The sequence below is a fragment of the Sus scrofa genome, chromosome 5, assembly GCF_000003025.6.
Source record: "Sus scrofa isolate TJ Tabasco breed Duroc chromosome 5, Sscrofa11.1, whole genome shotgun sequence".
Taxonomy (NCBI): Eukaryota; Metazoa; Chordata; class Mammalia; order Artiodactyla; family Suidae; genus Sus; species Sus scrofa.
Window position 1 is genome coordinate 48,263,914 of NC_010447.5, and position 21,964 is coordinate 48,285,877.

Consider the following 21,964-nt stretch of genomic DNA (forward strand, 5'->3'; position numbering starts at 1 on the left):
CATACTGGGGCACAAAACTAACCTCAACACATTTAAGAGTATAGAAATCATTTCAAGTATCTTCTCTGACCACATGGCATAAAACTAGAAATAAACCACAGGAAAAGAAGTGAGAAAAAAATAACTACATAGAGACTAAACAACATGTTACTGAAAAACCAATGGGACAGTGAGGAAATCAATAAGGAAATTTAAAAAATCTCAAGACAAATGATAATGAAAACACAACCATTCAAAAACCTATGGGATGCCACAAAAGCAGTGCTCAGAAGGAAATTCATAGTGATACAGGCCTTGCTCAAAAAAGAAGAAAAATCTCCAATTGACAACTTAACACATCACCTAAATGAATTGGAAAAAGAAGAATAAACCAAACCTAGAGTCAGTGGAAAGAAGAAAATCATAAAGATCAGAGAGGAAATCAATAAAATAGAGATTCAAAAGAACAATAGAAAAAATCAATAAAACCAAGAGCTGGTTCTTTGAAAAGGTAAACATAATTGACAAACCTCTGGCCAGACTCACCAAGAGAGAAAAAACCCAAATAAACAAAATAAGAAATGAAAAAAGAGAAATCACAGCAGATACTGCAGATGTACAAAAAACCACAAGAGATTTCTATGAAGACTTGTATGCTAACAAATTTGGCAACTTAGAAGAAATGGACAACTTTTTGTATCTTACATGTTTTCACCACAAATAAAAGGTAATTGTGTGAAGGGCGTGTTAGCTAATCTTATTTTGATAATCATTTCACTCTATATACATGTGTATCAAATCATCATTTTTTATACCTGAAAACTTTCTAGAGAATTACAGCCCATCAAAACTGAATCAGGAAGAAGTAGATCAACTGGACAGACCAATCACTGGAAATGAAACTGAATATGTAATAAAAACACTCCCTACAAATAAAAGTCCAGGACCAGGTGGATTCACAGGCAAATTCTACCAAACATACAAAGAGGAACTTATACCCATCCTTCTTAAATTTTTCCAAGGAGTTTAAGAAGAAGGAACACTCTCAAAGACATTCTATGAAGACACCATCCCCCTTATACCCAAACCAGACAAAGATACCACCAAAAAAGAAAACTATAGGCCAATATCTTTGATGAATATAGATGTTATTTTTGGTGAAAACATGTAAGATACACTGTTTTAGCAATTTTAAAGTATATAATATTGCATTTTTAACTATAGTGACCATGCTGTACCTTATTCATCTTTTAACTGGAAGTTTTTATCCTTTGCCCAGTATCTCCCCCATTTCTCCTATCCTCTATCTCCTGGAAAACATTGTTCTGATTTCTGTTACTATGAGTTTAGCTTTTTAAAATTCCATGTATAAGTGGGACCATATAGTATTTGTCTTTCTTTGTTTGATTTATTTCACTTAGAATAATTTCTCAAGATCCATCCATGTTGTCATAATTGACAGGATCACATATATGTCACAGAACATATATACATTTACGTTAACCCTTGAACAATACAGGTTTGAACAACCTGTCCACTTATAGGTGGATTTTTTTCATTTAATACTCCAATATGATGTGATCCATGGTAGGTTGAATCTGTAGATGTGGAAATGCAGATGCGCAGGGACAAATATAAAGTTATATGTTGATTTTCCACAGTGTAGGGGGTCAGCACCTTTAACCTCACAGTGTTCAATGATCAACTGCATTTATAAAATATATATCACATTTACTTTATCCACTCATCTGTCAATTGCACTTTGTTTCTGTGTCTTGCGTATTATGAGTAATGCTGCAATGAACATGGTGGTGCAGGTAACTCTATAAATGGTAATTTTTTTTTTTTTTTTTTTTTTTTGCTTTTGGGGGCTGCAACCACAGCATACAGAAGTTCCTGGGCTAGGGGTCAAATTGGACCCGCAGTTGCTGCTATGCCACAGCCACAGCAATGCAAGATCTGAGCCTTGTCTGCAACCTACACCATAGCTCATAGCAACACCAAATACTTAACCCACTGAGTGAGGCCAAGTATCAAACTCTCATCCTCATGGATACTAGTTGGGTTCATTACTGCTGAGCCACAATGGGAACTTCTACAAATGATAATTTTATTTCCTTCAAATAAAGACCTAGAAGTGGGATTGCTGGATCATATGGTAGTTCTATTTTTAATTTTTTGAAAAACCTCTGTACTGTTTTCCATAGCATGACATCAATTTATATTTCATCAACAGTGCACAGGGTTCACTTTCTCCACATCTTTGCCAACACTTATTATTTGTTATATTTTTGATAACAGCCACTCTTACAGATGTGAGGTGATATGTCATTATACATTTTTTTTTTTTTTTTGGTCACACCTGTGGCATGTGGAAGTTACTGAGCCAGAGATCAAACCTGTGCCACAGCAGTGACTCAAGCTGCTGCAATACAATGCCAGATACTTAACCCACTGTGCCAGAATAGAACTCCCAGTATAATTATAGTTTTGATTTGCATCTCCCTGGTAACAAGTAATGTCAAGCACCTTGTAATAAACCTGTTGGCCATTTGTCTTGTTTGAGAAAATATGTAGTCAGGTCTTTTTTACATTTTTAATTGGATTATTTGATTTTGCTATTAAGTAGTATAAGTTCCTTATATATTTTGGATAATAACCCCTTATCAAATGTATGATTTGCAAATTTTTTCCCATTTCGTAGGTTTCCTTTTCACTTTGTTGATTGTTCCCAGTGCTGTGCAGAAACTTTTTAGTTTGATGTAATCCCTCTTATCTATATTTGTTTTTGTTGCCTGTGCTTTTGGTGTCAGCTAATAAATTATTATCAAGACCAATGTCAAGATTTTTCCCTATGTTTTCTTATAGAAGTTTTATTATGTCAAATCTTACCTTTAAGTCTTTAACACATTTTGAGTTGCTTTTTGTTTGTGGTGTTGATTAAAGGTCCAATTTCATTCTTTTGCATGTGGATATCCACTTCTGCATCATTTATTGAATAGACTCTCTTTTCCTCATGCGTGGTCTTGGCCCTGTTTTTGAAGAGCAGTTAACCATAATGTGTGAGTTTGTTTCTGGGTCCTGTATTCTATTCCATTGGTGTATCTGTCTTTTTTTATGCCAGTAGTAAACTGTTTTAGTTACTTTAGCTTTATAATATAATTTGAAGTCGTAGATACCTCTAACTTTGTTCTTATTAAAGAATGATTTGGCTTTCAGGGTCTTTTGTGGTTTCACATGAATTAGGATTTTTTAGTGCCTTCTGTTTAAAAAATGTTACTGAGATTTTGACAGGGATTTCATTGAATCTATAGATCACTTTGGGTAGTATGATCAGTTTTACATTAGTTTTTCCAATCCATGAACACAGAATGTCTTTCCATTTATTTGTGTCTTTAAAGATTTCCTTCATCAGTGTTTTGTAATTTTCAGTGTGTATGTCTTTTATTTCTTTAAGTTAATATCTAAGGATTTTATTCTTTTTGTTGCTAATGTAAATGGGATTGTTTTCTTAATTTCCCTTTTGTTGTGAGCCACACAGGAACTCCCTTAATTTCCCTTTTGGTTAGTTCACTGTTAGTGTACAGAAATGCCACTGATTTTTATATGCTAATTTTTGTATCCTACAAATTTCCTGAATTTGCTTTTTAGTGTTCTTAGGATTTCCTACTTATATGATTATGTCATCCGCAAACAGAATAATTTACTTTTTTCCTTCTGATTTGGCATCTTTTATTTCTTTTTCTTGCCTTGTTGCTCTGGGTAGGACTTCCAGTACCGTGTCGAATAATAATGGTGAGAATGGGCATGTGTGCCTTGTTCTGGATCTTAGAGGAAAAGCTTGCATCTTTCTTCATTGATGTTAGCTGTGGGTTTTTCATTTTTGGCTTTTGTTGTGCTGACATATGTTCGTTCTTCACCTATTTTTTGAGAGTTTTTATAGTGAGAAGATGCTCAATTTTGTCAAATACTTTTTCTTTGATGCAAAGTATGATTACATGGTCTTTGTTTTTCCTTATGTTACTGGCAGCTATAAATGCAGGTGCCAGTCTCTACAGATAATGCTGGGTAGATGCATATTGGAAGAGCTGAAATGCTAAAGATAAATTTAGTAAACTTTACAAAAAACCTAAAGGTAGATAAGTAGCAAGGAACTATTAAGTATAACACAACAACTAGAGAAATCAGAGCTTAAATAATGGAAAATTGTTGTTTTTAAAATTTACATAGGCATTTGTCTTTCAATCTGTAAATCAAGACCATGAAAAACCTACTGACAGAATGATAGGTATATCACTCTACACTCTCAGCCAGTAACAACTTATAAGCAAGTCATTTTCCTACTAGAGGGAAATTGGAAGGCATACAGGGAAGAGAAAAAGATAACTCCTAAAGGCTGTGTAATTTCAGGGTAGCAGCTCAGGCTCCATGAATTTCCATGTATTGTGTGAAATATTTTCTTATAACTTTTGGCCTTATATCAAAAGTAAGGCAAGTGCAAAGCAGAACTCCTTGTTCAAAATAAATTCTCAAAATTTAAAAAAAAAAAAAAAAGTAAGGCAAGTGAAGTGACTATTCCTGATATGGACAATGGTATTTTTTTTTCTTTCAGACAAACTAATCTAGTCTACCTATGTGCATAAAATAAAAACTTAAGATCAGTGAATGAATAATGAAAGGTTTTTGAAAAGCAGCAGTGCATATTCAATTACATAATTAGTAACAAATGGATAACTGTGCTTATTTAGGGTCTTATCTATTTTTTAAAAACCCAAACCATTGTTCATCTCCCCAGGCATAAAAAGCAAGTCTGAAAAACAAAAAGGAATTTTGTCAGAAAATGAAAAACACCCAACAGAGAATTCAATAGCACTAGAATGAGAATGACATTGAGGACTTCTAGGGATATCAAAGAAGAGTAAATATGTTATAGTTAAATAAGAGCCTTACTAGTAATAGAAAAGAAAAGAAGAAAAGACTTGCTCAAAAGTGAACCTCTACAAAACAGGCATTCTCATATGATGTAGTATGGTATAAAGTGAGACCACTGAAGGCAGTTTGGTTGTGTAGATGAAGATTCCATGGATAGTTACATCTTTATTCTCACAAGTCCTCTTCTAAGAGAGAAAACTCAGAGTGATAGCCTGACATTTGGAGCCACTTTTCTACTCAAAACAGTTGTCAGTTTGAAAGCAGCAGAAGTTAAGAAGTTAGTTGGAGATTCTGGCAGTCTCACAAGCCTGGATGAATAAAAATTGGCTTTCATGACCTATCAAGAAAGATGGCCATTGATAAACACCTCAGGCTTTCAGTTGTAACTTCAAAGGTACACCCAATAGTAAGGCTATACCCAAAACATCATAGTTGGAGCCAAAGCCTAGCCTCAAATTATTTCACATCCTTATTAGGTTAAAGTGATTTTCCCTCAAATTAAATGGCTGCCAGGAGCTAAATAAACCCTATCTTGGTTGAGAAAATGTTATACATATCTTTAAGTTATCTGTGCACATTTTTTATCTATAATACTAGGCACTAAGTCAAACAATAACAAGGCATAGAAACAATAGAAGTTGACCCAAAACTAAAATTAAAAATGGACACTGGAGTTCCCGTCTTGGTGCAGCGGAAATGAATCCAACTAGGAACATGAGGTTGTGGGTTCAATACCTGGCCTCACTCAGTGGGTTAGGGATCCAGCATTGCCGTGAGCTGTGATATAGGTTGCAGACATGGCTCAGATCTGGCATTGCTGTGGCTCTGGCATAGGCTGGCAGCAACGGCTCTGATTCGACCCCTAGCCTGAGAATCTCCAAATCCTGCGGGTGTAGCCCTAAAAAGACAAAAGGCAAAAAAAAAAAGGACACTAAAAATAGGCTTAGGTGATCCAGATATTATGATATCTGACAGGGGTTTTTAAATAACATGGACTAAAATATTTAATGAATTAAATAACAAGTAAAAATTGTAGCATAGAATTGGAAACTAAAAATTAAAGAATCAGTAGGAAATTCTAGAAATAAAAAAATCCAATAGCAGACATTACTATTTCAGAAGTAGATGAGTTTAACAGTATATTTGATGCAACAGAAGAGAGAATTATTGAACTGAAACATTCTCAGAAGAAAACATACAGACTGAATTAGAACAAATAGATTAGAAAAAAAAACTGAAATAAAAGCATAAGGACAAATAGGGAAAGAATTTTTTTTAAATCTAAATAATTGTAATTGAAGTCATTTAAGGAGAAGATAGAAATACTGAGGTAGAACAGTATCAGTAGAAATACAGTAGAGTATTTTCCCCAAAAGTAAATGACATCGAGCCAGAGATACAAGAAGCATTTCCTAGCAAGATAAAAGATAGGGAAAAAACCCTATGTTCATTGTGGGAAAACTTCTAAAGCAGAAGAAATAAGGAAAATCTTAGAGAAAAAGGACAGTTACCTTCAAAGGAACAACAAAAAATATTGGTAGTTGTCTAGCAACAGAAAAGAAGCAGACAGAAGACTCTGGAATAAATCTCTAATGAGGACATTGGGACCAAAACTGCAAACAATGTTTTTAGCATAGTGATTCTGAAATTCATAAGAAGCACATATTTTCTATTGCTGCCATAACTATCACCAACTTATCATGAATAATATCCATTTATTACCACACAATTCTTCAAAAAATTTGTGTGTGTATTTAAATGCTGTACTATAAATCAATCACAGAAATGTAAAACAACCCTATAGAAATGGACAAAATGATATGAACAGGAAATTTGCAGAAGAAAACTGAGTGGCTAATAAGTAGCTTATTCAACTGCACTATAATCAGGAAAAAACAAGATAACAATGAGATACCATTTTGTACCCATGATACTGAAAGTATTAAGTCTGAAATTTTCAAGAGTTGAGAAACAAGAAGATCAAATAGCATATGCATAGACAGTGGGTAAAGCATATAACAGCATGAATTATCACAAGTCTTATGAGAAATTCTTTGTAGTTGCAATTTAAGTAAAGATAGGAAGTAGGAAAAAAGAAATTAAAGAGGCTAGCAGGTGCTGTGACATTGGTGTTTTTGCTGGAAAGAAATGGTCAGACACTGAAGGATTTATCCTTGTGCAGAGGTTCCTCTGGAAGTAAAATGTTGAATAGCTAGCAGAGGACAAGACTGAAGAAACCAATTAGAACACTGTTACAATGTGACATAGAGGCAATGAGAGCCTAGTGCAGGCAGCAACAGTTGGAATAGAGAGGAGGAAATACATATAGAGGCTACTAAAGAGTAATATTAATAGAACAATTCTTACATTATAAGGCAAGTAGGATAGGAGAGCAGGAAAGTAATAGAGATTTCAGGCATGGCCAGCTGGATAACTGATGGCTTAATTCACTGAACGGGTTTCCTACTTTTTCAAAATGATGAGTACAATTGCGGACATGTTGATTTAGAGGTATCGTTGGGGACTTTTGTTCTCCAATCATATTAATGGTGTCTGTGAGTCTGAAGCTCAGGAGGGAGGTCTAGTAAAGAGATTTAGATTTAGCAATCATCAGTGGATTAATGGTTCCTGAAGACCTTTTCATGGGTAATATCAAGTACATAAAGTGTGATGGGAATAAAAGAGAATTAAGGGCAAAATCTCAGAGATTAACATCTGAGAGATGGATAAATGTAGAGAAAGCTGAAAGAGACTAAAAAGGAGAGAGAAGTCTGGTAGAAGGAAAATAGTGGACTTGGAGAAACAAGGGGAGGAGTTCTAAAAAAGAGAGCATACTCAGGAGAAGCAAATACCACAGAAACACTAAGACAGAGACAGAGTTGGTGGAATGTTAATTGATGCAACCACTGTGGAAAACACTATAAAGATTCCTCCAAAAATTAAAAACAGAACTATCATATAATCCAGCAATTCCACTTTTGTGTATTTATCCAAAGAAAACAAAAACACTAAATCAAAAAGATATATGCAACTCCCATGTTCATTGCAGCACTGTTTGCAATTTCCAAGATACGAAAGTAACTCAAGTGACCCTTAATGGATGAAAGGGTAAAGAAGATGTAGTCTTAAAAAAATGGAATATTGGAGTTCCCGTCGTGGCGCAGTGGTTAGCGAATCCGACTAGGAACCATGAGGTTGCGGGTTCGGTCCCTGCCCTTGCTCAGTGGGTTAACGATCTGGCGTTGCCGTGAGCTATGGTGTAGGTTGCAGACGCGGCTTGGATCCCGCGTTGCTGTGGCTCTGGCGTAGGCCCGTGGCTACAGCTCCGATTCAACCCCTAGCCTGGGAACCCCCATATGCCGCGGGAGCGGCCCAAGAAATAGCAACAACAACAACAACAACAACAACAACAACAAAAAGACAAAAAGACAAAAAAAAAAAAAAAGGAATATTATTCAGCCATAAAAAAGAATGAAATCTTGTTATTTGCAACAACGTGGATGGACCTCAAGGGGCTTATGCTAAGTAAAATAAGTCAGAGAAAGGCAAGTACTATATGATCTCACTTATAAATGGAATCTAAAAAAAAAAAAAAGGAAAAAAATGAACTAATGGATACAGAGAACAGATTTGTTGCCGGAAGCAGAAGTTAGGGGGTGATCAAAATGAGAGAAGGGGGTCAAAAAGTGTACATATCTAGATAAAAAATAAATAAGTCATGGGATTATAATGTACAGCATGGTGACCATAGTTAATGGCCCTGTATTGTGTCAGTGTCATCGCCTTGCACTTCCCAACCATAAGCGGGAGTAGACAGGGGCTGGGAACTGAAATTCCAGCTTTGGAAATCAGACTCAGACAGAAAACTGGGGCTAGCTACCTGAGGAAAAACTAGGATTGGTAGCACGGAGACAGCCTAGAGGGACTGGAGTCTAGAATAACCACATTTGAAGTTGTAAGCTAAGGAATCCAGATCAGGCTTTGAGGCTAGACACCATTGTTAGGGAGAGCTGGAGAAAAGGGATGGGATCCACCACCATACACTTACCCCCCATGAGTGCTCTCAGATTGCAAGTCCCCAACAGCCCCAGCACCAGGTTTTCTGCTTAGCACCAGCTTCAGAGCTGCTGCAACACTTATGAATACAGAGAAAGTGGAACAAGTGGAGGGAACCCTTTGAGCAAACAGAGGGAACATGAGAGTAATGCAGTGCACACAGCCCCAGCCAGCAGCCGGGTGGGGGAATACTGAAGTCACTGCTGTAACAGCTCATGAGGCTTGGGGGATCTCAGATGGCCTGTGGTTTGTGTGGAGAGCCCCGTGTTTCCTACAGGAAAAAAAAAAAAAAAGTGTTTTTGAAAACAGTGCAGAGGGCCCAGAATTCAGCAGGAAATCTCCTAAGCTCCTGGAGACCTCCAGATTCCCTAGGGGGCAGAGAAAGTTACTTCTGAAGAAGTGCAGAGAGGCAGGATTCCACACTCCCTCCCCTCTGGAGCAGGCACAGAATCGCAATCTCCCTACTGGTGTGGAGAAAGTCACCTTGGAAACAGGGAAAGTGCCTTCCAGGCGGGTGCAGATCCACAGTTGGCCTAGCACACAGATCTTGATTTTGGAAGCAGCATGGAGGTCCTAGAATTCAGCAGGAAGTCTTCTGAGCTCCTGGAGACCTCCAGATTCCCTAGAGGGTGGAGAAAGTTACTTCTGAAACACCACGGAGGGGCAGGATCCCACAAATGCCCCCTGGGGAGGGTATAGAGTCACAATCTCCCTGCTGGGATGGAGAAAGTTAACTCGTATAGAGAGAAAGCTCATAGGAGTTTACAAGGGACCCCTCAAGTGGGGACAGACCCACAGTTGGCCTAACACAAAGATCACGAATTTGGAAACAGTGGATAGGGCCCATCTCCTGAGCTGCTGGAGCCCTCCAGATCTCCTAGGGGGTGGAGATAGCTATTTCTGAAGCATCCCAAAGGAGTGGGATTCTGCCAGTGCCCTCTGGGGAGGGTATAGCACCATGACCTCCCTACTGGGGTGGCGAAAGTTTCCTTGGAAAGAGGGAAAGCCCCTGGGAGTTAACAAGGAGCTTCCCATGTGGGTACAGACCTGCAATTGGCCCAGCACACAGAACATGATTTTTGAAACAGCATGGAGGGCCCAGAACTTGGAAGGAGGTCTCCTGAGCTTATGGATACTTCCAGATTTCCTATGGGGAGGATAAAGCTATTTCTGAAATAGTGCAGAGGGGTGGGAATCCCACAAGTACACTCTGGGAGGATATAGAGCCACAATCTCCCTACTGTAGTGGAGAAAGTTACCTCAGAAACAGGGAAAGCTCCTGAGAGTCCACAAGGAGCCTTTTGGGTAAGTGCAGACCTGTGATTGGCCTGGGAGAAAAAGGGGTTTTTGGAACCAGTACAGACTGTCCAGAATTCTGTGGGGGCATCCCGAACTGACAGAAACCCACAGATCTCCTAGAGGGTGGAGAAAGTTGTTTCTGAAACAGTGCAGAGGGACAGGACTTTGAAAAGGGCCTTCAGGGCAGACATGTAGCCACAATCTGTCTAAGGGACAGGGAGTGGTTTGGGAAACAGGGTGGACTGTCTGGGTTCTGCAAGGGACCTCCTGGGCAGACACAGAGTCATGATTTGCTTAGGGGGCAATGAAAAGTATCTTGGACATGGTGCAGAGAATCCCTGAAATCTGCAAGAATCTTCCTAGGTGGGTTGAGGGCTCTGAAGAGCTTACTGAACTGCTAAAGCTTTTTCAGAAACAATGCAAAAGGTCCTGGAAATCACAAAAGGCTTAGTGGGCAGGCAAAGAGCCACAATCTACACAGGAGAGAGAGAAAGAGAACTTGGAAACAGCACAAAGGACCCTGGGAGTCAAAGAGGCCAGGTGGGCAGGTGGAAAACCCCAAAAGGCTTTGTGAAGGGGCAAAGTGAACCTGAAAATAATGCACATAGCCCAGGAGACACAAACAGCCTAGTGGACTGGCAGAGTGATCTTGGGAAAAGCACAAGCTCCTTGATCCTAGCCAACATTCAACCATGGGACCATGGAAGCAGAGTATGTTGCACAGCTAGTTAAAGGAGGTGAGTGGGGCCCATTGGTGCATATTTTTATAGCTTAACAGCTACAGGGAACACTCTATCACCAGCCTGGTAGGAGGAGGGACTGCTGGGATGGTGCAGGCCTTTCAGCTACAGAGAAAGACTTACCAACAGTTAGGAAGCAAGCCCTGCCCATGAGGCTACAAAGAACACCTCCTAGACTGGACAAACAAAGGGAGTGAACATAGAGAGGTGCCTGGCCTCCCAGCTACAGAGAGCAATTCCTAGGACCTCTCTGTCAAAGGGAGGGACTGTGGGATCAACTGCCGACATTGCCAATCACAGGAAACTGTCTTGAGAGCTCCCTGGAAGAAAGAGGAACCACAGGAGCCAGTCCTGATCCCCACCACCACCAAGAAAGCAATCCTGTGAGCCGCAATTACCAACACTCACATGTATCACATCTATAACAGCCACCCAGCTTCAGGAGAGGTAACATTATACCACCACTCCTATCACATGCTCTAGGTGCACGTGATCCACTAACACCTCTGTGAACTTCAAAACAAGGCAACAACTATGGCATCTATATACCTGTCATCAAGGGGACAATAAATATAGAAAGTTAAACATTATAAGACAACAAATAACCTTCAAGGGAACAAGATAAAAATACACAAAAACAACTAAATGAAGAGACAGGTAATCTACCTGAAAAAGAAATCAGAGTGATGATTAGTAAAGATGATCCAAGACATTGGAAAAAAGATGGAGACACAGATAAAGAAGTTATGAGAGATGTTTAACAAGGAGCTAGAGGACCTAAAGAACAAGCAAACTAAGATGGACAGAACAATATATGAAATGAAGAATACACTAGAAGGAATCAACAGCAGGATAACAGGCAGAAAAACAAATAAGTGACATAGAAGACAGAATGGTGCCACAGAAAAAAATTAAGAGAAAATAATGAAAAGAAAGAGGATAGCCTAGGAGATCTCTGCGACAACATTAAACATACCAACAATCGCATCACAGGGGTTCCAGAAGGAGAAGAGAGAGAAAAAGGGCCAGAGAAAATACTTGAAGAGATTATAGCTGAAAATTTCCCTAATATGGGAAAGGAGACATTCACTCAAGTCAAGGAAGCACAGAGGATCCTACATAGGATGAACCCTAAGAGAAACACAGTGAGATACGTACTAATCAAACTGGCAAAAATTAAATACAAAGAAAAAATATTAAAAGCAACAAGGGAAAAGCAACAAATAACATACAAAGGAACCCCCATAGAGATAAGATCTGAACTTTCAGCAGAGACTCTTCAAGCTAGAAGGAAATGGCAAGACATAGTTAAGGTGATGAAGGGGAGGAACCTAGAACCAAGAATATTATATCCAGCAAGGCTCTGATTCAGACTTGCAGGAGAGATCAAAAGCTTTTCAGATTTAAAAAAGAAAAAAAGCTAAGAATATTCAGCAACTCCAAACCAGTCCTACAGCAGCTACAAAAGGAACTTCTCTAAGCAGAAAGGAAAAAGTCACAACTAGAAACAAGAAAATTTCAAAAGAGAAAAATTGGTGGTAAAGGCGAAGATAATATAAAGGTAGAAAATCACCCATTGGCAAAAATGATATCAAAACTAGCAGACATGAGAAGAGGAGAAGACAAATACAGAACAGTGAAAATGCTTTCAAAAACCAGAATAATAAGTACAATAGACAAACATAAAAAAGAAAAGCAATTGAAATATGGCACTAAAGATAGTCAGCAAATCACAAGAGAAGACAACAAAAGAAGAGGAAAAAAGACCCAAAGTAACAATTCAAAACAGTTTTTAAAATGACAATAAATACATACTTATCCATAATTACGCTGAATGTAAATGGATTAAATGCTCCAACCACAAGACACAGACTGGCTGAATGGATACAAAAACAAGACCCATATACATTCTCTTTACAAGAGACCCACTTCAGACCCAAGGACACATATAGACTGAAAGTGAGAGGGTGGAAGATAATATTACATGCAAATGGGGAGATGGGATTAAGATGGTGGAGTAGTAGTACTGAAGCTCAGCTTCTCTCCTAAAAACAAAATTTACAACCAAGTGCTGAGCAATCTTCAACCAAATGGACCAGAAACTTTCAAAAAGATATCCTACTCCAGAAGACAAAGAGGAGGCCACATCAAGAGGTAGGAGGGGGCGATTACACCATATAAGCAACCCCATACTTCCAAGGTGGGAAGCCCCACAGACTGGAAACTAACTGGTTCACAGAGACTCACCTACAGGAGTGAGAATTCTGAGCTCCACATCAAACTTCCATGTGTGAGGATCTGGCATTGGGAGAAAGAGCCCCCAGAGCATCTGGCATTGAAGGCCAGTGGGGCTTGTGTGCAGGAGCTCCACAGGACTGGGGGGAACAGAGACCCCATTCTTCAAAGGGTCCCAGGGCAAAGCAAAGTCTCCATAGAATCTGGGTCAAACCTGACTGCAGTTCTTGGAGGACCTGCTGGGAAAACAGGGGTGAATGTGGTTTGTTGTGGGGGAAGGACATTGGAAGCAAAGCTCTTGGAAATATTCATGTGTGCCTTTCTCTGGAGGTGGCCATTTTGGGAAAATCTGGCCCCATGCATCAGTGCTGAGAAGCCCCAGGCCAAACAACAATCCAGGTGGGCTCACAGCCCCACCCATCAGTACACAGGCTGCCTAAAGATACCCCAGGCACACAACTGCCTCTAATCTCACCAAGAGACAAAGCCTCACCCACCAGAGGGGTAGGAATCAGCTCCACCTATCAGTGGGCAAGCATCAGCCCCCATCAGGAAGCCTACAGCAAGCCCCCATACCAACCTCAGCCACAAGGGGAGCAGACACCAGAAGTAAGAGAGGCTACAACTCTATTATCTGCAAAAAGATCACCACACCAAAAACCTATAAAAATGAAAAGGCAGAGAAGTATAACTCAGATGAGGGAGAAAGAAAAAACCCCAGAAAAACAGCTAAGTGATCAGGAGATTCTCAGCCTCCAGGAAAAAGACTTTAGACTGATGATGCTGAAGATGATCAAGACATTGGAAATAAACTGGAGGCAAAGATGGATAATTTATAGGAAACACTGAGCAAAGAGATACAAGATATAAAACTCAGGCAAGAAGAGATGCAAAATACAATAACTGAAATAAAAAATTCATTAAAAGCAGCCAACAGCAGAATACAGGAGGCAGAAGAACGATATTACATGCAAATGGAAATCAAAGGAAAGCAGGAGTAGCAATACTCATATCAGATGAAAGAGACTTTAAATGAAGAAAATCACAAGAGACAAAGAAGGACACTTGGTAATAATTAAAGGGTCAATCCAAGAAGAAGAAATAACAGTTGTAAATACATATGCACCTAACATAGGTGCATGTCAATATATAAGGCAACTGCTAATAGCCATAAAAGGAGAAATTGACAGCAATACAATAATAGTGGGGGACTTTAACATCCCACTTACATCAAGATACAGAATATCCAGACAGAGAATTAACAAGGAAAGACAGGCCTTAAACAATATTCTTGACCAGATAGATTTAACTATATTTATAGAACATCCATCCCAAAGCAACACAATATATATTCTTCTCAAGTGCACATGTAACATTCTCCAGGATAGATAACATTTTGGGCCACAGATAAAGCCTTGGTAAATTTAAGAAGTTGAAATTATCCCATGAATTTTCTCTGACCACAATGCTGTGAGACTAAAAGTCAACTACAGTAAAACAAAGAGATAAACAAAACAGCAAAAAACACAAACTCCTGGAAGCTAAACAATATGCTACTGAATAGCCCATGGATTACTGAAGAAATCCAAGAGAAAATCAAAAGATCCTTAGCAATAGATGACAACAAAGATACAACAATCCAAAACCAATGGGACACAGTGGAAGCAGTTCTGAGAGGAAAGTTTATAGCAATACAATCTTACCTCAGGAAAGAAGAAAAATCTCAAATAAGCAACCTACTTTGTACCTAAAACAGAGAAGGAAGAATAGACAAAGCCCAAAATTAGCAGAAAGAAAGAAATCATTAAGATCAGAACAGAAATAAATGAAATAGAGACAAAGAAAACTTTAGAGACGATCAATGAAACTAAAAATTGATTTTTTGTAAAGATCAACAAAATTGATAAACCTTTAGCCAGACTCATCAAGAAAAAAAGGGAGAGGGCTCAAATCAATAAAATTAGAAATGAAAAAGGAGAAGTTACAAATGACTCCACAGAAATACAAATAATTGATCATAAGAGACTACTATAAGCAACCATATATAAATAAAATGGACAACCTAGAAGAAATGGACAGATTCTTACAAAGGTACAACCTATCAAGACTAAACCAGGAAGAAATTGAAAATATGAACAGACCAATCAAAAGTACCAAAATTGAATATGTGATTAAAAATCTTCCACAAAACATGGAGTTCCTGTTGTGCCTCAGTGGTTAACAAATCCGACTACCACCACAAGGTTACAGGTTTGATCCCTGGCCTCATTCAGTGGGTTAAGGATCCGGCATTGCCATGAGCTGTGGTGTTGGTCACAGATGCAGCTTGGATCTGGCATTGCTGTGGCTGTGGTGTAGGCCAGCAGCTACAGCTCCAATTGTACCCCTAGCCTGGGAACCTCCATATGCTGTGGATATGGCCCTAGAAACGACAAAGAAAAAAAAAATCTTCCAAAAACAAAAGTCCAGTACCCAATGACTACACAGGTGAATTCTGTTAAACATTCAGAGAAGAGTTAACACCTATTCTTCTGAAACTCTAAAAAAAATAGTGGAGTTAACACTCCCAAGCTCATTCTATGAGGCCACCATCATCCTGATACCATAACCAGATGAAGATACCACAAAAAAAGAAAATTACAGGCCAACATCATTTATGAACATAGATGTAAAAATCCTCAACAAAATACTAGCAAACTGAATCCAAATATATATTAAAAGGATCATACACCATGATCAAGTAGGATTTATCCCAGTGATGCAAGGATTCTTCAGTACCCACAGATCTATCAATGTGATACACCACATCAACAAAGTGAAGAATAAAAACCATATGATCATCTCAATTGATACAGAAAAGGCTTTTGACAAAATTCAACATGTGTTTCTTCTGGAGATAGTAGGGATAGAGGGAACCTACCTCAACATAATAAAAAACATATATGAAAAATCCACAGCTAACTTCATTCTCAAAGGTGAAAAATTGAAAACATTCCCACTAAGATCAGGAAAAAGACAAGGATGTCCACTTTCACCACTATTATTCAACATAGTTTTGGAAGTCCTAGCCACAGCAAGAAGAGAAGATAAAGAAATAAAAGGAATCAAAATTGGAAAAGAAGTAAAACTATCGCTGTTTGCAGATAACATGATTCCATACTTAGAAAACCCTAAAGACTAGACTGCACCATAAAACTGTTGGAATTCATCAATGAATTTTGTTAAGTTGCAGGCTACAAAATTAATACACCAAAATTAATTGCATTTCTTTATACTAATAATGAAAGATCAGAAAGAGAAATCAGAGAAACCATCCCATTTATAGTTGCATCAAAAAGAATAAAATACCTAGGAATAAACCTACCTAAAGAAACAAAAGACCTATACTCTGAAAACTATAAAATATTGATGAAAGAAATCAAAGATGACACAAATAGAAGTAAAGATATACCATACTCTTGGATTGAAAGAATCAATAATGTCAAAACAACTGTATTACCCATGGCAATCTACAGATTCAACGCAATCCCTATCAAATTACCAAAGACAATCTTCTCAAAACTAGAACAGAATATTTTAAAATTTGTATGGAAACACAAGAGACCCTGAATAGCCAAAGCAATATTGAAAAAGAAAAATGAAAATGGAGGAATCAAGCTTCCTAACTTTAGACAATACTACAAAGCTACAGTTGTCAAAACAACATGGTACTGGCACAAAAACAGAAATACAGACCAATGGAACAGGATAGAAATCCCGGATATAAACCCAAGTACCTGTGGGCAACTAATCTATGACAAAGGAGAAGAGAAAATACAGTGGAAGAAAGACAGCCTCTTCAATAAATGGTTCTAGGAAAACTGAATGCTGCATGTAAAAGGATGAAAGTAGAAAACTATCTAACACCATATACAAAAATAAACTCAAAATGGATTGAAGACCTACATATAAGGCTAGACACTATAAAACTCCAAGAGGAAAACGTAACAGAATGCTCTTTGACATAAATCACAGCAATATCTTGTTGATCTACTTCCTAGAATAATGACAATAAAGACACAAATAAACCAATGGGACCTAATCAAACTTAGAATCTTTTGCACAGATAAGGAAACCATTAAAAAAATGAAAAGACAACCCACAGAATGGAAGAAAATCTTTGCAAGCAATGCGACAAAGGCCTAATCTCCAAAATATACAAGCGACTTATGCAAATCAACAACAAAAAAACAACCCAATTGAAAGATGGGCAGAAGACCTAAATAGACATTTCTCCAAAGAAGACATACAGATGGGTAATAGGCATATGAAAAAAAATGCTCAATATCACTAATTATTAGAGAAACGCAAATCAAAACTACGATGAGATACCACTTCACACCAGTCAGAATGGAAATCATTAACAAGTCAACAAATAACAAATGCTGGAGAGGGTGTGGAGAAAAAGGTACCTTCCTTCACTGTTGGTGGGAATGTAAATTGGAAAACAGTATGGAAAAGAGTATGGAGGTACCTCAGAAAACTAAATATAGAGCCACCATATGATCTAGTAATTCCACTGCTGGGCATATATCTGGACAACACCTCCATTGGAAAAGATACATGCACCCCTATGTTCATAGCAGCACTATTCACAATAGCCAAAACCTGGAAATGACCTAAATGTCCATTGATAGATGAATAGATTAAGAAGATGTGGTACATATATACAACAGAATATTACTCAGCCATAAAAAAGACAAACTAATGCCATTTGCAGCAGCATAGATGGATCTACAGACTCTCATACTAAGTGAAGTAAGCCAGAAAGAAAAAGACAAATACCATATGATATCACTTATCTGTGGAATCTAAAATATGGAACAGATGATCCTATCTAAAAATAACAAACAAAACAGAGAAACAGATCATGGCCAAGAAAAACAAACTTGGAATTCCCTGGGGAGGGGGGAGAGGAGGGAGTAGGATAGATGGGAATTTGGGGGATTTGGGGGTTGCAAACTGGAATGGGTAGGCAATGGGATCCTATTGTACAGCACAGGGAAATGTGTGTGATTAGGTCACTTTGTTGTACAACAGAACTTGATGAAACATTTAAATCAACTATACTTTAATAATAATAATGAAATAAATTTTTAAAAAGAACCCTGTATTGTCTTGAAAATTGCTAAGAGAATAGATCTTAAAAGTTTTCATCACAAGAAAAAAAGACTAGTAACTATGTATGGTGATGGATGTTAACTAAATTTATTATGGTGATCATTTTGTAGCATATACAAATATTGCATCATCATGTTGGACATTCAAAGCTAATGTTATATGTCAATCATACCTCAATTTTTTCTTAGGAATATAGAATATTTTTTAATTGTTATTTCCCCAATACAATTTTTTTTCTATTGTACAGCATGGTGACCCAGTTACACATACATGTATACATTCTATTTTCTCACATTATCATGCTCCATCATAAGTGGCTAGACAATTCCCAGTGCTACACAGTAGGATCTCATTGCTAATCCATACCTCAATTTAAAAAAGACAAATACTGAAAAATTACCACTCAGTTTCCCAAGTGAAAGAGCATTGATCACCTTGGTCTAAGGCAGAAGTATATGGTCATGGGCTGAGGGAATGAATAAGAAGTGAAGAATTCATGATGTAGTCTTTCCAAAAGTGCGATTATAATGGCAGTATGAAATGAAGTGGGAGGAAGATTTTTTTTTTTTAAGGTTGTGGTGCCAAGACCAGCTCAGCAGGTAAGGGCTGAGGAATGGGTGCTGCGGAACATAAGAAAAAGTTAACATAAATCAAGACACAGAGACATTTATCTAAATTAAACGTGGGAACCAGGGGACTCAAGGTCTCAGGGACCAAGAGCACCACCTCAGGAAACGACACTGCTTTTATTGTGCTCTTTAGGATTACATCAAGTGAGGAGGGGGTTGTAGTTGCTGGATGTAGTTTTTTATTATTATTTTTAAAGTTCTTTTATTATTTTAAAAGTCACATACCTGGTAGATGGTTAAGCTTTTATTCTGACCTTTCAGCATTTAACAAGCATTAGCATTTGAGGAAGCTTGGTGTTAGCTGTCAGTGCATAGCATCTAGAGAATCAACATGCCTATCTGTGGCAACCGTGCCTCAGTTTGCACCTCTTTCTCCTTGCTGATGCACATTCTGCTAATGACCACTCATAAAACCCCCTGGGGCCGTGAGGTTCCTCTTTCTCTTATTTTAACAGGACATATCATGCTGTGTAAATGGCATGCCTATCTACACAGGTCTGGCATGCTTAGACCAACGCATTATGTCATCATTCAGCTGACCACATGAATAACTTATGCCTTTAGGTCTTTCTTCTTAAGCTTAAGTCATTTACCAGCACTTTGACTGTTTTTCAAGCAGGAATATGGGGTAAAGTAAAGCAGGATAAGATGGAGTTTCCAACATAGAAAATAGAAGCAAAGAGGCTAAGAAAATATTGTAGCAACCTGTCTCCTGACATTGTAGCCCTTGAAATATATGTACATATTTGAGGGAAAGAAGCAGTCTAGTGGGAGAGGTTGGTGTTGAAGAATAATGAAATGGGACTGAAACACCAAGGCAGCAGGGGGGAGGCGGTAAGAAGAGGGTTTTCCTTTAAATGGGAAAAGGGGTCCTCTTGCATTTGACACAAGGTGGCTGGAAGAGAGGAGAGGTAAGTGTGGGCGTGGGTGAACCTGTTTCTAAGTGGAAAACAGGAAAACATTTCTCCCGATGGTCCCATCTTCTCAGTGCGATCATTTTCTGAGAGTAAAGCTGGAGATGTGAAGCAGGGATTTGAATGTTGTGAGGAGGAGACAGAAGGTGCAGGCTCAGCTCATGAAAAGCATAATTTGCCTCCAATCACTAAGGGTCCAGTGTGTGGTTGGAGACCACTAATTCATTTGGTGGCAGCAATCTATACTGTGTGTGTGTTTTCTAGCAGTGCTTACCCACTAGGGTGTATGCAAAACTTCAGCAATTTGAGTGGTTGAATAAAACCTCTTTAAGACTTTACAGTTGAAATAGAAGAACAAGTGCTAACATTTATTGAGTGACCTTGGTCATGGCAATTAATCTCTCTAAACCTCAGTTTCCTTCTAAAAGGGGGCTAAAATTAGGTACCCATCTTACTGAGTTGTGAGAATTAAATGAAATAACATAGTATTACTCAAATTTTTGACTGTGACTTCAATAATAAATATGTTGCCTTGGAGTTCCCATTGTGGCTCAATGGAAACAAACCTGACTAGTATCCATGAGGATGCCAGATCGATCCCTGGCCCCACTCAGTAGGTTAAGGATCCTGCACTGATGTGAGCTGTGGTGCAGGTCACAGACATTGCTCAGATCCCACATTGCTGTGGCTGTGGCTTAGACCGGCAGCTACAGCTCTGATTCAAAGCCTAGCCTGGGAACTTCCATATACTGCACCTGTGAACTGCCCCCCCCCCCGAAAAAAGTGGCCTTATTGTAAGGATTAAATGAGTAACTACCAGTCCACAATGCCTTTACCAAAACATTTGGGGAATTACATGTTTTCAAATTCAGAATTTGGAGGATTTTAAGAAAGTAACATGGTAACTAGAACACATATCGCAGAACACCCCATCAGGGCTGAGAAGATTACCCAAAATCAAAGAATAATCTTTCACAGGCAAACTTATGAATAGTCACATAAACCATGAATGAAGACTATAACTAGCCTCACCTCAGTTTCAGATCAGGCTTTGCCACCAAAGGAGTTCAGGTCAGATATTGCTTCCAATGTGTTTTTTTACAGAAAGCTTTTGGTTTTTCAGATCTTTCCAGATTCTTAAATTGTGGGTATGAAATTATAAAATAAAAATACAATTTTTTTTTAATTTTTAGGGCACACCTGCAGCATATGGAGGTTCCCAGGCTAGGGGTTGAATCGGTGCCACAGCTGCAAGCCTACACCACAGCCACAGCAACTCAGGATCCCAGCCGCATCTGCGACCTACACCACAGCTCATGGTAGTGCCAGGTCCTTAACCCACTGAGCAAGGCCAGGCATCGAACCCACAACCTCATGGCTCCTAGTCACATTCACTTCCATAGCACCGCAATGGGAACTCCTAAAAATATAATCTTTAAAAAGTGCTCAGAAGTTCCTGCTGTGGTGCAATAGGATTAGCAGTGTCTTGGGAGTCCTGAGACTCAGGTTCAATCCCCAGCCCTGCACAATGGGTAAAGATCCAGCGTTTGCCACACCTGCAGCTTAGGTCATGACTGCCACTCAGATCTGATCCCTGAGCCAGACACTCCATATATCGTGAGGTGGCCAAAAAAGGGGAAAAAAAAAGAATTAAAAAGTTCTCAACACATCATAAGTATTGGTTCCTGTTATTGGTATCATTTCATTTTTAAAATGATGGCCCTAGCCCATCGAAGGGATTTACCCACACTCTGGAAAATACTAATATATAAATGTTTAGCTTGGTCCCTGGTACATATTAAGTTCTCAGCACATGTCATAATGGGAAAAATGCCATTTTATATTTATATAATGCTTTTAAGTTTGCAGAATTCTGTTAAGCACATAGTTGCTATTCATGTTCACAGTAACTTTATCAGAAGTAAACTAGATAGTTTAACTTTCCTCTTGATCTACTTGAGAATTTCATATCTCAGTGGTTTTATGAAGAACAGTAATGATAGTTACACCTCCCTATGAT

General features: G+C 38.4%; 1 protein-coding gene across 21 annotated transcripts in view; it reads left to right on the forward strand.

The window, feature by feature from the left end:
• Nucleotides 1–21,964, forward strand: part of LMNTD1 (lamin tail domain containing 1) — a 557,729-nt gene that overhangs the window by 421,741 nt on the left and 114,024 nt on the right. The gene's annotated exons all lie outside the window — the stretch shown is intronic.